At 38.1% G+C, this 12,858-nt stretch overlaps 1 long non-coding RNA gene across 2 annotated transcripts in view; it reads left to right on the forward strand.

Moving 5' to 3' along the window:
* LOC307182826 overlaps positions 1-12,858 on the forward strand; it is a 46,722-nt gene that overhangs the window by 17,781 nt on the left and 16,083 nt on the right. The window contains exon 2 of one of the 2 annotated variants that reach the window (XR_013827271.1): positions 856-1,015. This is a non-coding gene — a long non-coding RNA (uncharacterized lncRNA). The remainder of the gene's footprint in view (positions 1-855; positions 1,016-12,858) is intronic. The other variant, XR_013827272.1, reaches the window with a different exon arrangement.

The raw sequence follows: 12,858 nt of genomic DNA on the forward strand, positions 1-12,858 counted from the left end.
AATCCTCCATAATGCCCGCAATGAAAAATCTGACAAAGCATATTTGTGCAGAAGTTCACATTCCCCATCCACCCCCATCTCTAAGAAAAATCTTTAAGTAAACACTAGTCTCTGGGAAAATGTACCTTGTTCATTCTGTGACTTTTTACCCTCTGGACATTCTCACATCAACTATGGTTTCAGAACACAGTGTAGGAGGGAAAGATTAGATTGAAAAGTTAAGTTGCAGTCACATTAAAAGTCTTAAATGCAAAGATAGGAATATTTGGATTTCCAAATTATCACTTTTTGATTCAATAGGTTGAAATTCCATGACAGACATACTTCCAACTAACAATATATATATATTTTTCAAATAGGTTCTTTCATTCAAACTATTGATGGAAGAAATTTTTACATACTAAGGTATGGGGAAATAATTCTAGCTTATACACAAATTAACTTGAATTTTATGCTAACTAAAACAGCCTGTTTGTGGCCTATCAAACATACGTTGTACATCTGCTTTAATTATTAAAGAAAAGGGTGCATTGACCATAAGTAAAGAATGCACATGTTAAAAATAAAGATTAAATGCCTCCCTTCCTGGGACACCAATACTGGTATTCTTTCAATGATAAAGACTCCCTTCCTAGGTACCAAGGCCACACTGACTCACTGTGTACATGGTGATCTGGTTTTTTGAAGATTTGAAAGAATGTATCCCTTGTTTGACGTTCTTTGTTCTTATAAGATATAATACTGCTGAAAACCATGCTTCTCTGGAACAATTCCTCAGAGTTATCTGAGAGGCTGTCTCCTTGGCTATAGTCCTCAGTTTGGCTCAAATAAAACTCTTTTCTATTCTTATTACAGATTGTTTATTGATTATTTCCATCAATATTGCTTGGCATAGTTGGCAGGATATCAGAAAAACCCATCTGAGGTTACCTGGAGTCTATACTGGACTAGCGCCTTGGTACCAAGCACAGCCCCTTGAGCCCCCCTGGCTTCACAGAACCCTTCAGGTGCGTTGGTGAGTTTTTCCTGATATCTAGATCTCCTTGTATTAAGTGACAGTCTATGACTTTTATTTGAGCTGTTATCTTAAGACTTGGAGTCTTAAAGGGGTACTGTTACATTTCCTAGGTGAAGAGAACCTAGGGAAAGATCCTAGGCAGAGGGTCTAGGAGTATAAACTTTAAAAATTGTGAATCACTATACTGTACACCCATAACATATAATGTTTTATATCAACTATACTTCAATTTCAAAAAAATAATGATTATATTTTATGGCCTGTCTACCTAAAAATAGTTTCTCCAATTTTTGGTAACTTGAAACTTCAGAGTTTTGCTAAGTTAAATTGAATGATGAGAATTCATTGAATATCCAGATCATTTCTCATTAAGATAAAATACTGAAACATTAATTGCTAAGCAAGTCTAAGTTTACCTACTTTTCTTACTAAAGAAAAACTAAAGATATTTGGATTTATTAGACCTATGTCTTATACCACATTGAGGGAAGAATATTATAAGAAAATGTACGTTTCTAGAGGTTATAAAATGTGTTCACAGATTTACCAGTCAGAAAGTGCTGATATGACAGTTTACAATAGCCTGCTTCTCAAGAGATTAAGGTTTTTTAAGGGTTAAAAATTATAACATAGGTGTAATTAAAGCTACTAGAAGTAATAAGGGAAGCATTTCAGTATACAAGGAAAATAAGATGTGTGTTTTCAGTAAAAGGAGATAAGAAGAATGGAAATGCATTTTGTTAAGGGAAAAGAAAGTGATTTTGTCCTGAAGCACCTCAAAGAGAGATATTAAACTAATTAGGCTTATTTTGTATATTAAATTACATGGGAAGCATTGTCAAATAAAAGGTAACATTAAGCCTTCTTTATGTTGTGTTTATATATAAGTATTTGAGAAATTATATGAAATTCATATAAATCTTATATGTCCTAACATAAAATGTTATTTGTCATCAAAATTTAGGCTCACATGAAAGGGACTGAACCTGAGTATTAGGGAAATACCCTAGGTGACTTTCATACAAAAACAACAACGACAGGGACTTCCCTGGTGGTCCAGTGGTTAAGATTCCACGCTCCCAATGCAGGGGGCCTGGGTCAGGGAACTAGATCCCACATGCTGCAACGAAGATCCCACAGGCAGAAATGAAGATACTGCATGCCACAGCTAAGCCCTGGTGCAGCCAAATAAATAAATAAATATTTAAAAAAAACAAAGACAACACCAACAGAATCTGTAAAGATTATGGCACATGTAGATAAAGTCCATTCTGTTTTTGCAAAAATTTACCCCTCATTGTCAGACTTTTGCCATCCTGATGTCCTGGTAACATGGCAAGAGTCTGCTCCTAGATCAGAGAAATTAAGATGGGTAAACAATAGCTGTGAATTATAAACAGTCAGGGCTATGGGAAACCCAGAACAGCTTGGCACTTCTTGGCTCCCTGGCCAACCCCATCTTTTTGTTTGAAGGTTAAAGCCTCCCCTTGCTGCAAGCTGATGCCCTCACCATGAAAAAGAAACTTAGAAAATGTGTTTTCCACTTGGGGTATAGTTCTACAGTCTCCAGTGATCAAGGCAGCCACTTACTGGGCAAATCAACAAAAACCTCACAAACTTCTTGAAATTATCACTGTCAATACTATCACCCTCAATCATCAGGCAGTGTGGACAGAACTAATGGAAAAAACTAGACTCAAGTAGAACAAAAATTAATTACATGGCTTTGAATGAACTGATAAATATGATTATAATTTTACATCTTTTTGTCTGAAATATTACTAGCTTTTAATCTTTGTTGTCCAGATGCAAGGGAAATTTTCGCTTTAAGCTAATTATGACTTACAGCAATTTAGTAAATTATACCCTTGTTAAGAGAATTGAAGCATTTACCTTTTATCTCTACCTGATCCCTCCAGAATTTGGAAACTCTTAGGTTCCCAGCAGGAGCTTTCCAGGAAGGAAGGAAGGCCACTTCCTGGCAGGTGCAGTAACCTCAAGATATTTTGGACCTCAAGAAGAGAGATATCCACCTAAATCTGTAGCTATTGCAGATGGGATCTGATGACAAGTCCTTGGCATGGCTCTCCTGGCCTTGAGAGGTCTTTTAAAAGTTCAGTTTGAGATTCCTTATGAAAAGTTCCAGCAAAGCAAAATTTAAAAGAGCCTATACGATCAATTATACTTATGTAAATAATCAGGCCAAATTTACTGAAACCAGACTTATTTAGCAAACAAACTGGTTTTAATTTAACTATATTTGATAGAAATAGGATAAGTTTAAAGATAAAACATTATGTTTCAACAATATACCTTTATGGATATTAAGTTTTAGTGTTACTGTCTTTGAGGTTTGGTATTTTCTGCCTTCTACTCCCTAGTTGGCTTCTTGTTACTATGTTACATTATAATAAAATTTAATTGAATTATTAAAAGGATATTCGAAGCTTGTTTCTGAAGCTGATCACAGTAATGTATCTTTGGATGAAGATCAGTTGCCCCATGACCCACAACCAGGGGATTATACATACTGGAGAAAGACATGAATTAAAGGACTCTCTCTCCAACCTCGATGAAAGTGCCCTTATCAGGTATAGTAGCATATGCACAATAAAACCGAAGGGCATTGACTCTTTAATTTATATTTTCTACTTAAGAAGGGCCTCTGCACTGGACTGGTCTATGGAAAGAACTGCTGACCTCCAACAACACTCACACCAGGATAAGAAAAAGATGACAACAGTAGTAAACAGTAAAACCCAAGAACCCAGACCAGGACTGTGAGACCCATTCTACTAGCTCAGTTGAAAGCTTACCAAATGTTTGTCCCCCTATCAAAATCTAAAGTTATTGTTTTACCTCTATCTATACTTTTGACCCTGTATTCAGGATGGCAAAAAAAATTCTTAGTAAATTTATCACAAAGTATACTTCTGGGGCAATGTAACCAATTGTTGGATCTATCATCAAATTCCTCAGTCAACATAAGACCAATATAGGCCCCTCTTAATACCTATCACTGACTTTCAGATGTACTTAATATTGCCATCCCTCTAGACCAACCCCCCTCTGGCCTAACCTTTCACGTTCAAATTCTTCAACATACTAGATGGACACATTAGTGTGTCCATCTAGTATCCTCAGATACTATCCTCAGTCCTCAGAGACTGAGCACAACTTACCCCAGGATCCCTTCACTCTGTCTCTTACTCTATTGAAAAATGTCTTAAAGAGAAAAATGCAAATAAATTATGCCAGCAACTCCCATATGTTAAATACCATGCAGATGATTTTTGGAAAGCCTACAAGAGAAATGACCCATAGTTTAATATTGTGTTGACAAAACTTCCAGTTAATAAGGCTATCAATGAGAGCACTCTGGGAGGGATCACTCGTGCTCCCCCAGGTTTTGTCTTCATATGTGGTACTGGAACTGATCCACTTTCCCAAGGATGGGCATATAAACGTCTTAATAACTGGTAAATAGAAGATTTATATTTATAAGGACATTATGTTACCCCATTTTCTGTACATAAGGAAACAGATGAACTTCCTTCCTTTCTTCATTACAGAGTCAAAAGATTCATGTTAGCAAGAAACCAAGATACCTGGTGGCAAGATCTTTTGGGAATCCTGGTTCCTAATGCAAGAGTATATGCAAACAAAGAGATGATCAGAAATCTATCAGCCACTATTGGTCAAATAGCCAAAAGACTGTAAAAAGCATTTTAGCACAATAGACACCCCTAAATTCCTTAGCCCAAGTAATATTAGATAACAGGGTAGCCTTAGATTTTCTTTCTCTTTTTTCTAAATTAATTAATTTATTTTTGGCTGTGTTGGGTCTTCGTTGTCGCATGTGGGCTTTTTCTAGCTGCGGCGAGTGGGGGCTACTCTTCGTAGCCATGCGTGGACTTCTCATTGTTGTGGAGCACAGGCTCTAAGCGTGCGGGCTTCAGTAGTTGTGGTGCGCGGGCTCAGTAGTTGTGGCACACAGACGTAGTTGCTCCGCAGCCTGTGAGGTCTTCCTGGACCAGGGCTGAACCCATGTTCCCTGCATTGGCAGGTAGATTCTTAACCACTGCGCCACCAGGGAAGTCCCTGCCTTAGATTTTCTACGGGCTAAACAAGGAGGTATTTGTGCTATTACTCATACTACTTGTTACACATATCAATACCTCTGGAAAAGTTGAGACACCCAGAAAAAATTTCCCCAAAAGCAAAATGGTTACAAGATGTAAGAAAAACTAACCCTTTAAATGATCTGTTCAGTAGACTCCCCTCAGGAATAGACAATTTTTTTCTGTTTTGCTTTACAGACGATTATCATTGTCACAGTATGTATTAGTATTCTTTTCCTAGCTATCATGACATGTATCACTGCTTGCTTTAAGCCTACTGCTAAAAGCATGTGTACAATATTTGTGTGACCATTCAATGCAATTGCTAAAGTGTACAGTCTCTAAAATATTTTCCCATTCGCATACCTGTTTGCTTGTTCACTATATCTGATTAGTTTACCCTCAATGTGGATAACTAGCAAATCTCTATACACATATAAACAAACAAAAAAAAAGAGGCCTAGTCCTGAGGGACATGATGGACCCAGGGCAAGCAGCAATCACTCTGGCATCAGGGGACAAATATTTTGATCATCAATGCTTTCTGTTGAAAGATTTACAATCTAAAGGGGGAAGTGATGAAAGAAATTTTCACATACTGAGGTATGGGGAAGTCATTCTGGCTTAAATGTAGTTAACTTGAATTTTGTACTAACTAAAACAGCCTGGTTTTAGCTTACCAAACATACATTATACATCTGCTTTATTTTATTTTATTTTTTTATTGAAATGTAGTTGATTTACAATGTTGTGTTAATATATCTGCTTAAATTATTAAAGAAAAGTATGCACTGACCAGAAGTAAAGAATGTCCATGTTAAAAATAAAGATTAGGGAATTCCCTGGTGGTCCAGTGTTTAGTACTCCACGCTTTCACTGCTGAGGGCCTGGGTTCAATCCCTGACCGGGAAACTAAGATCCCACAAGACACGTGGCATGGCCATAAAGTAAAATAAAATAAAATAAAATAAGATTAAATGGCTCCCCTCCTTGAATGCCAATGCTGGTATTCCTTCAATGGTAAGACTCCCTTCCCAGACACCAAGGTGATACCAACTAATTGTGAACAGGGTGATCTCTTTTTTTTGAAACGTTGCAGGAATGTATCCCTGACTTGTTTGATGTTCTTTGTTCCAACAATATATAAAACCATGTGAAAACCATGCTTCTCCAAAGCAGTTCCTCACAGTTATCTGAGAAGCTGTCTCTGGGGCTATAGTCTTCAATTTGGCTCAAATAAAACTCTTTTCTATTCCTACTATAGATTGTTTATTGATTATTTCCATCAACACAGCTAACTGGTTCATGTGTGCCTGGCACTGGTTTCACACTGTATGGAGTAAAAGAAATCATTAAAGACAAGTTCTGTCCTTAAGTAGTTTATAAGGAAACGTTTATCTGGGAAACATTTCTTGTATGCAAATAATTACCACATAAAGCAAAAGAAGTGCTAAATTAATGGTGAGAGCTCAGACAGCTAAACAGGTTCAAAGTAGGGAGTAGTACTTCCAACGTGGGCTGGGGGGAGGGTGACCAATGATCCTGGTTTGCTGGGGACTGAAGGGCTTCCTGGGACACAGAACCTTCAGAGAGAAATGCAAGATAGTCCTGGGCAAATAGGCCAGCTGGTTACCTTAATAAAGGCAGTGTTATAGGCGGAGTCAGAGAAGGCCTTGTGGAGGACAGGAGATGGAAATTGAAAAGAACCCTGTAGAATTAGTTGGATTGGATTGGCTACCTTCATTAATACCTTTTACATATATACAAACTAACCCCCTTCACCACTCTTACCAATAGCAGTCCTAACAATTGTGCAGTGATTCCATTTTCGTGAGTACTTTCTTTTGATTGTCATGTGGGTTGAAATCTTTTATCAAACATTGACTTCTACCTTCACTATTGTACCTGTGTATCCTACATAGTTTTCTAATTTCCAGTTGCTCTACTTCCCTTCAATACTGTGTTAAATGAGAGCTTTTTGTAATGCCTCCTCCTCTCCAAATGTATTAAATTACAATGGAGTCTGTATGGGTGGGTCAAAAATTAGAAAGAAGGCTGCTTAGAAGCAAAAATGGGTCTTCATTTGAATACAGATTCTCATAAGCAAGAGTTAGCTGACCTTAAACCAGAGAGGGGAAGTGTCCACCTATGTGAAATACTGTAAACGAAAGCTTATCAAACTTTAATGTGTAAAGAAACTACCACCTCCTCCTCCTATCCTGTAAAACTTGCAGATTTTGACTAGTAGGGCTGGGAGGGCCTAGGATTCTGAATTTCTAATAAGCCCCCAGGTGATTCCATTGCTGCTGGTCCTAGTACCATACCTGGGGTAACAAGGCTGTAAAGCAGAAAGGCCCTTTCTGGCACCTGTACTTGCCCAAATTTCCCTCCACTCCCTAAAATTCTTTTACTTTGCTGCTGAGTATGAAAGTCCACCAATTATACTTTCTGAAACAAGGTGCAGATATATTCACTACTTAACATTAACTTGTTTAATCAGATAGTTTTCCTCATTATACCCACTGAGTTAGGAACTTTAAGAATGGACATTGATTATTGTGGGTAAGTCATAAAGAATTTAGTAATGAGTCACTGTATTAAAGGGTGAGCATAAAGGTGGAACATGAAGAGTTTAGGAAGAAAGGTGGGTATTGGGCACCTGCAGAGTTCTGTGAAAGCAGGGGCACTTGGGGTTCTGCCAAAGGCCATATTAGCAAATAGGAGGAAGTGAAGAGGCCAGAGGCTATTTATAATGAACCTCATAGTTTCATAGCTTTGCCTTGGGCCAGTCTGAGGAAACCTGATCCTAATAAAAATAGCAAGTCTAGTCCTTATTTTGTATAGAAAGATAATATGACACCTGTATATATCAGTAAAGATTCACTGTTTTTTCTCAATTTGCTTATGCAGTTGTGAAATTCAAGAAGTTAGTTCGGTAAATGCACATGCTAGTTGAAACTGTAGGAAATGTCTTCTAATAAATATGTAAGATTTCAAAATAGGATTTAGAGCTGAAATTATGACCAGTGACTGACAATACAGAATAATAGTGCTTAAATGAGTCAGAGATCACCGAGCCTTTTTATCCTATGGATGCAGAAACTGAAAACAAGCAGGTTTAAATGGATTTCTCAACTTCGTTCAGGTAGTTAATATAATAGTGTGGACTTGACTACCATGACTGTTGACTTTTAACCAAGGGCTTTCTATAATACTATGTACAAGTTAAAAAACCCAGGTTAACATTTCCCAAAAGGTTTCACATTTTAATGTAAGTTTTTCTTTTTAATGTATATAAGTGTTATTTTTTGTTTTTGTTTTTTTTTTAGGCCACACAGCATGTGGGAATCTTAGTTCCCCAAACAGGGATCGAACCTATGCCCCCTGCATTGGGAGCGCAGAGTCTTAACCGCTAGACCATCAGGGAGGTCCTATATAGAAGCATTTTTGTGCTTAATGATCTTGTACTTAATGGTTCAATTACTTTTGACAAATTTCCAATTTTTTGAAACTTTTCTTTTCTTTCTTTCTTTCATTCTTTCTTATAAATCCTTGTGTCACGAGCTCCATTTTAAAAAAATTTCTAGGAGACCTATGCAATTTATTATAAATGAGATCAACACCAAGATAAACCCATTTATTTTCTGAACATACTCCAGGTGTCACCAAGAGCCATCCTTTTTTTTTTTAACATCTTTATTGGAGTATAATTGCTTTACAATGTTGTGTTAGTTTCTGCTTTATAACAAAGTGAATCAGCTGTATGTATACATATATACCCATATCCCTTCCCTCCTGCACCTCCCTCCCACCCTCCCTATCCCACCCCTCTAGGTGGTCACAAAGCACTGAGTTGATCTCCCTGTGCTATGCAGCTGCTTCCCACTAACTACCTATTTTACATTTGGTAGTGTATATATGTCAATGCTACTCTCTCACTTCGTCCCAGCTTACCCTTCCCACTCCCTGTGTCAAGAGCCCTCCTTTTGATAAAACAGTAAAATCTCCTCTCTTATCCTGAAAGGAAGCCTGGTTTTCTTCTGAAATTCCTCCACCTACTATACACATATTTCCATGTCTGAATTTGGATAGCTAAAGGCAGATGCGAAGTAGACGTTAGAGTCAAATGAGACATACATGTGGGTCCTGACCTCTGATGTTACCCCACCTGTCAGCTTAGCCTACTTGGTTAGGACACACCTTGAAGCAGTTGGAAGGTAAATATTAAACAAATAAAGGTTAGTATGTACTACTTCACAATGGAGATTGTAAAGCAGTGAAATTTCTCACCAGGAAAGTCACAGACTAATATGTTACTTGCCCAGGCTCCACCTTCCCCCTTGTCAAAAATGTATTATGATATCAGACTTTCATACTCTAATGTGAGTTTTTTTGTTATGTTTTTTATTTTTTTTGCGGTACGTGGGCCTCTCACTGTTGTGGCCTCTCCCGTTGTGGAGCACAGGCTCTGGACGTGCAGGCTCAATGGCCATGGGTCATGGGCCCAGCCGCTCTGCGGCATGTAGGATCTTCCCGGACCGGGGCACAAACTCGTGTCCCCTGCATTGGCAGGCAGACTCTCAACCACTGCGCCACCAGGGAAGCCCTCTAATGTGAGTTTTAACTCAACTTATTGCATTTTCTAAAACAATTTGGATCTTATACCTCTGTGCTACTCTACGTAAGAGTGACAAAAATGTGAGGTCTCCAATCTTATCTGTTACTGACATTGGTAGAGGACAAGAAAGCATTGTTTTAGTGGAGAAGGTTTTCAGAACCCCTGAAATCCCTGAGAACAGACTATTCTGGCATTATCGTTCTGGTGCCCGCAGGTTAATTCATTAGGTAATAAAGCACAGAGTTCACTATAGTCAGCCTAAAAGGTGAATGCAAAATTTTGGATTCAATGTCTCTGAAAACCTTTTTAGAGGAGTTCTTCAAATACAAGAGAACTGAATTTATGTTATGCCAGCAGGACTTTCTTTTTAGTGCCCCATTCAGTGGAATTTTATTTGGAATACTTCTGGATGTTAATTTATAATGTCTTCAGGACTTATGTTTAAACAACATGTTTTTAAATAGATTACTTTAGAGGCTGATGAATCAGAATAATAAAAATAAGAAATATGTACATTCATTTCTCAGAGGAAAGACATTAGATAAACCCAGAGTAATATTGGTATTTATTGTCTTAAGATTGCTCTTTCTTTTCCTAGTTCAAGAAAATGTACTTAATAATTTTCTGAATGTCTCTAAAAGTCCGGATGTCATTTCTCTATGTTGAAATTTTGTCTGTTTTAATGAGATTTAATTTATATACAGCAAAACTCACCTGTCAGAGATATTTAATTGTCCTGTAAATCGATCCAATGAACTAATCACTGCTAATGTTTTAACAGGTATGGACTTATCAATGTGTTCTCTAATAGAATTACACTCTGGGAACTTTTTGAAATAGAGTCTTACCCAAAGTCAAGATTCTTCTGGAATGATTCCAAGGATGCTTGCAAATCTGTGGTCAGAGTATTTTGGCACAGACAGTTCTCAAAACAATCTTACCACATAGACCCTTAACTAGCAGCCCAATCCTTTATAACAGTATGGCTGGACTGCCTCTATAAAAATTTTCCCTATAATTACAGAGCTAAATGAGAATTCCCCTTTCTGATGTGTAGAACCTTTTTACAGGTCAAGAATGAGATAGTATAAAGTAAATCCCTTCAGTGTGAGAGACAGAACATAGCATGTAGAAATCTGTGCTTTCCTTTTTAAAATAAATAAATAAATAACTAGCACACATCCCTCTAATACCTTTTTTACCAGAATACCTTTAAATACAATCATTTGGCAAATGAATAAATATTTACTGAGCACCTACTATGTGTCAGACACTATGCTGTGTGGTTTTAAACGTACACATTTCATTATTCTTACTATACCCATTTTTCCCTTTTATAAAGCCAATCCAGTGTTTACAATGCTTACAATCAAGGCTCTAAATTTCACATATGTAAATATAAATAAAATGGTTATATGATTTATATATCCATTAGACCATATTACTTGAGGTAAAAGACTACCTGTTCACTTTTCTACCTCTGAGCCTGAGCCTAGTCCAATGCCTGCCACTTAGTACATAGGATCTCATTAAATCTTTTTTGAATAATTCTTTTTTTGGGGGGGCTGGCCCTGTGGCTTGCTGGGTCTTATTTCCCTGACCAGGGATCGAACCCAGGCCATAGCAGTGAAAGGGCCAAGTCCTAACCACTGGACAGCCAGGGAATTCCCTGGAATAATTCTTAAAGAAATTGTGGAATGGTTTGTTGGACAGATCATTGTGATTAGTTCTTCATAAGTGTATTACTGATATAAATGGTGTTTCAAGTTACTAGGTAAAGGGGAGTAATATGTGAACTTGACCTTCCTCAACAGTGCTTTGTACGTAACGGGTACTCAATAAAGATTTAATTAAATGGGGAATTTTAAAAAGCATTGTGAGGGGTACAAAGCTCTATATGACATGGTTTTATAAAAATATATGTAATCAGAGACTCCACTTCCCTAGTCCCCAGGCTTGGGGTTTACTCATGCCCTAGTTTTTCCTCAGAGTGTAAATACTGGATCCTTGTAGTCTAGGACGCTTGGAGAATCCAGGGTAACCAGTGCACAGAATTTCTTGCTGCTATCATGAAATGGAATGCTGATAGCAAATGGCAACTGGCCTCTACAGAGTGCTGGCTGGTCCTCTGTTCTGGCTTCTGCCAAGGCACTGGCAGGATACTTGTTCATAACAATATCCTCTATCCACATGCACTACTGCCTTATGGGCCATAATCTGGTTCTGGACCCAGAATCAGGATGTGCTCAAGCATTTGCTACTTTATGGACCCAAGGCTCTGGCTAATTTTTCTCTTTTCCTCTTTGGAAGCAGGGCAAATTACTGCTAAATTTAGCTCCAAACGGAAAGATACATTGTTTTTCTAGCCTGAAGTTCCAGCCAAGCCTTCATCCTCAGAGTTATGACCATCTTCTAAGTCCCTGGGCCCCACAGAAGAGAAGAAATAGCTCTTTATTTGTATTTATGGGCCCTCCTTCCTGTACTTTCCTTGGTTCCTGCCATGGGATTCAAAGAATGGACAGTAACTACCTTTTAGGCAGCCAAGTGGGCGATGGTCTTGCTTGGACGTGGCCAGCCCCCATACTGCCTATTTTCTGTTGTTTTGTGGACATTCCAGCCTCTTCGCTCCATCTTGGATCCTTTGCTACCTATGAAAGGAGAAAGAGCTTCTATCAGCCTTGGGATCCTCTTTTCTCTGGGTTGACCTTTGTTTCTTGAAAACTCCAAAACATTCCCTGGCTTTTATGGTTCTCCTTTGTGCAGCCTTCTATAAATACCCATCTTTTCCCGAGCAAATAAAAGCAAGGACATAGCTGGGCAGTTCCTTCTGGGCTTAAGAGTCTTTGATGATTACTCCCAAACAAAGCTCAGAGCTGCTAACATTCCCAATTGACTGTAGGGACCTTAGAGTGGGTCTTGATGGCTCTTTGAAAAGGATTAAGTCTTCTTTTCCTCTTTCAGAATTAACCTCCTTAATTCTAGAAATCTTGGAGGCAGTTTCACAGCTTTAGCCTATGTCTCTGCCCTTCATTAAAAGCAACGTCTCGGGCTTCCCTGGTGGCGCAGTGGTTGAGAGTCCACCTGCCGATGCAGGGGACGCG

This window comes from Stenella coeruleoalba (genome assembly GCF_951394435.1).
Source record: "Stenella coeruleoalba genome assembly, chromosome: 1".
In the NCBI taxonomy this organism is placed as follows: Eukaryota; Metazoa; Chordata; class Mammalia; order Artiodactyla; family Delphinidae; genus Stenella; species Stenella coeruleoalba.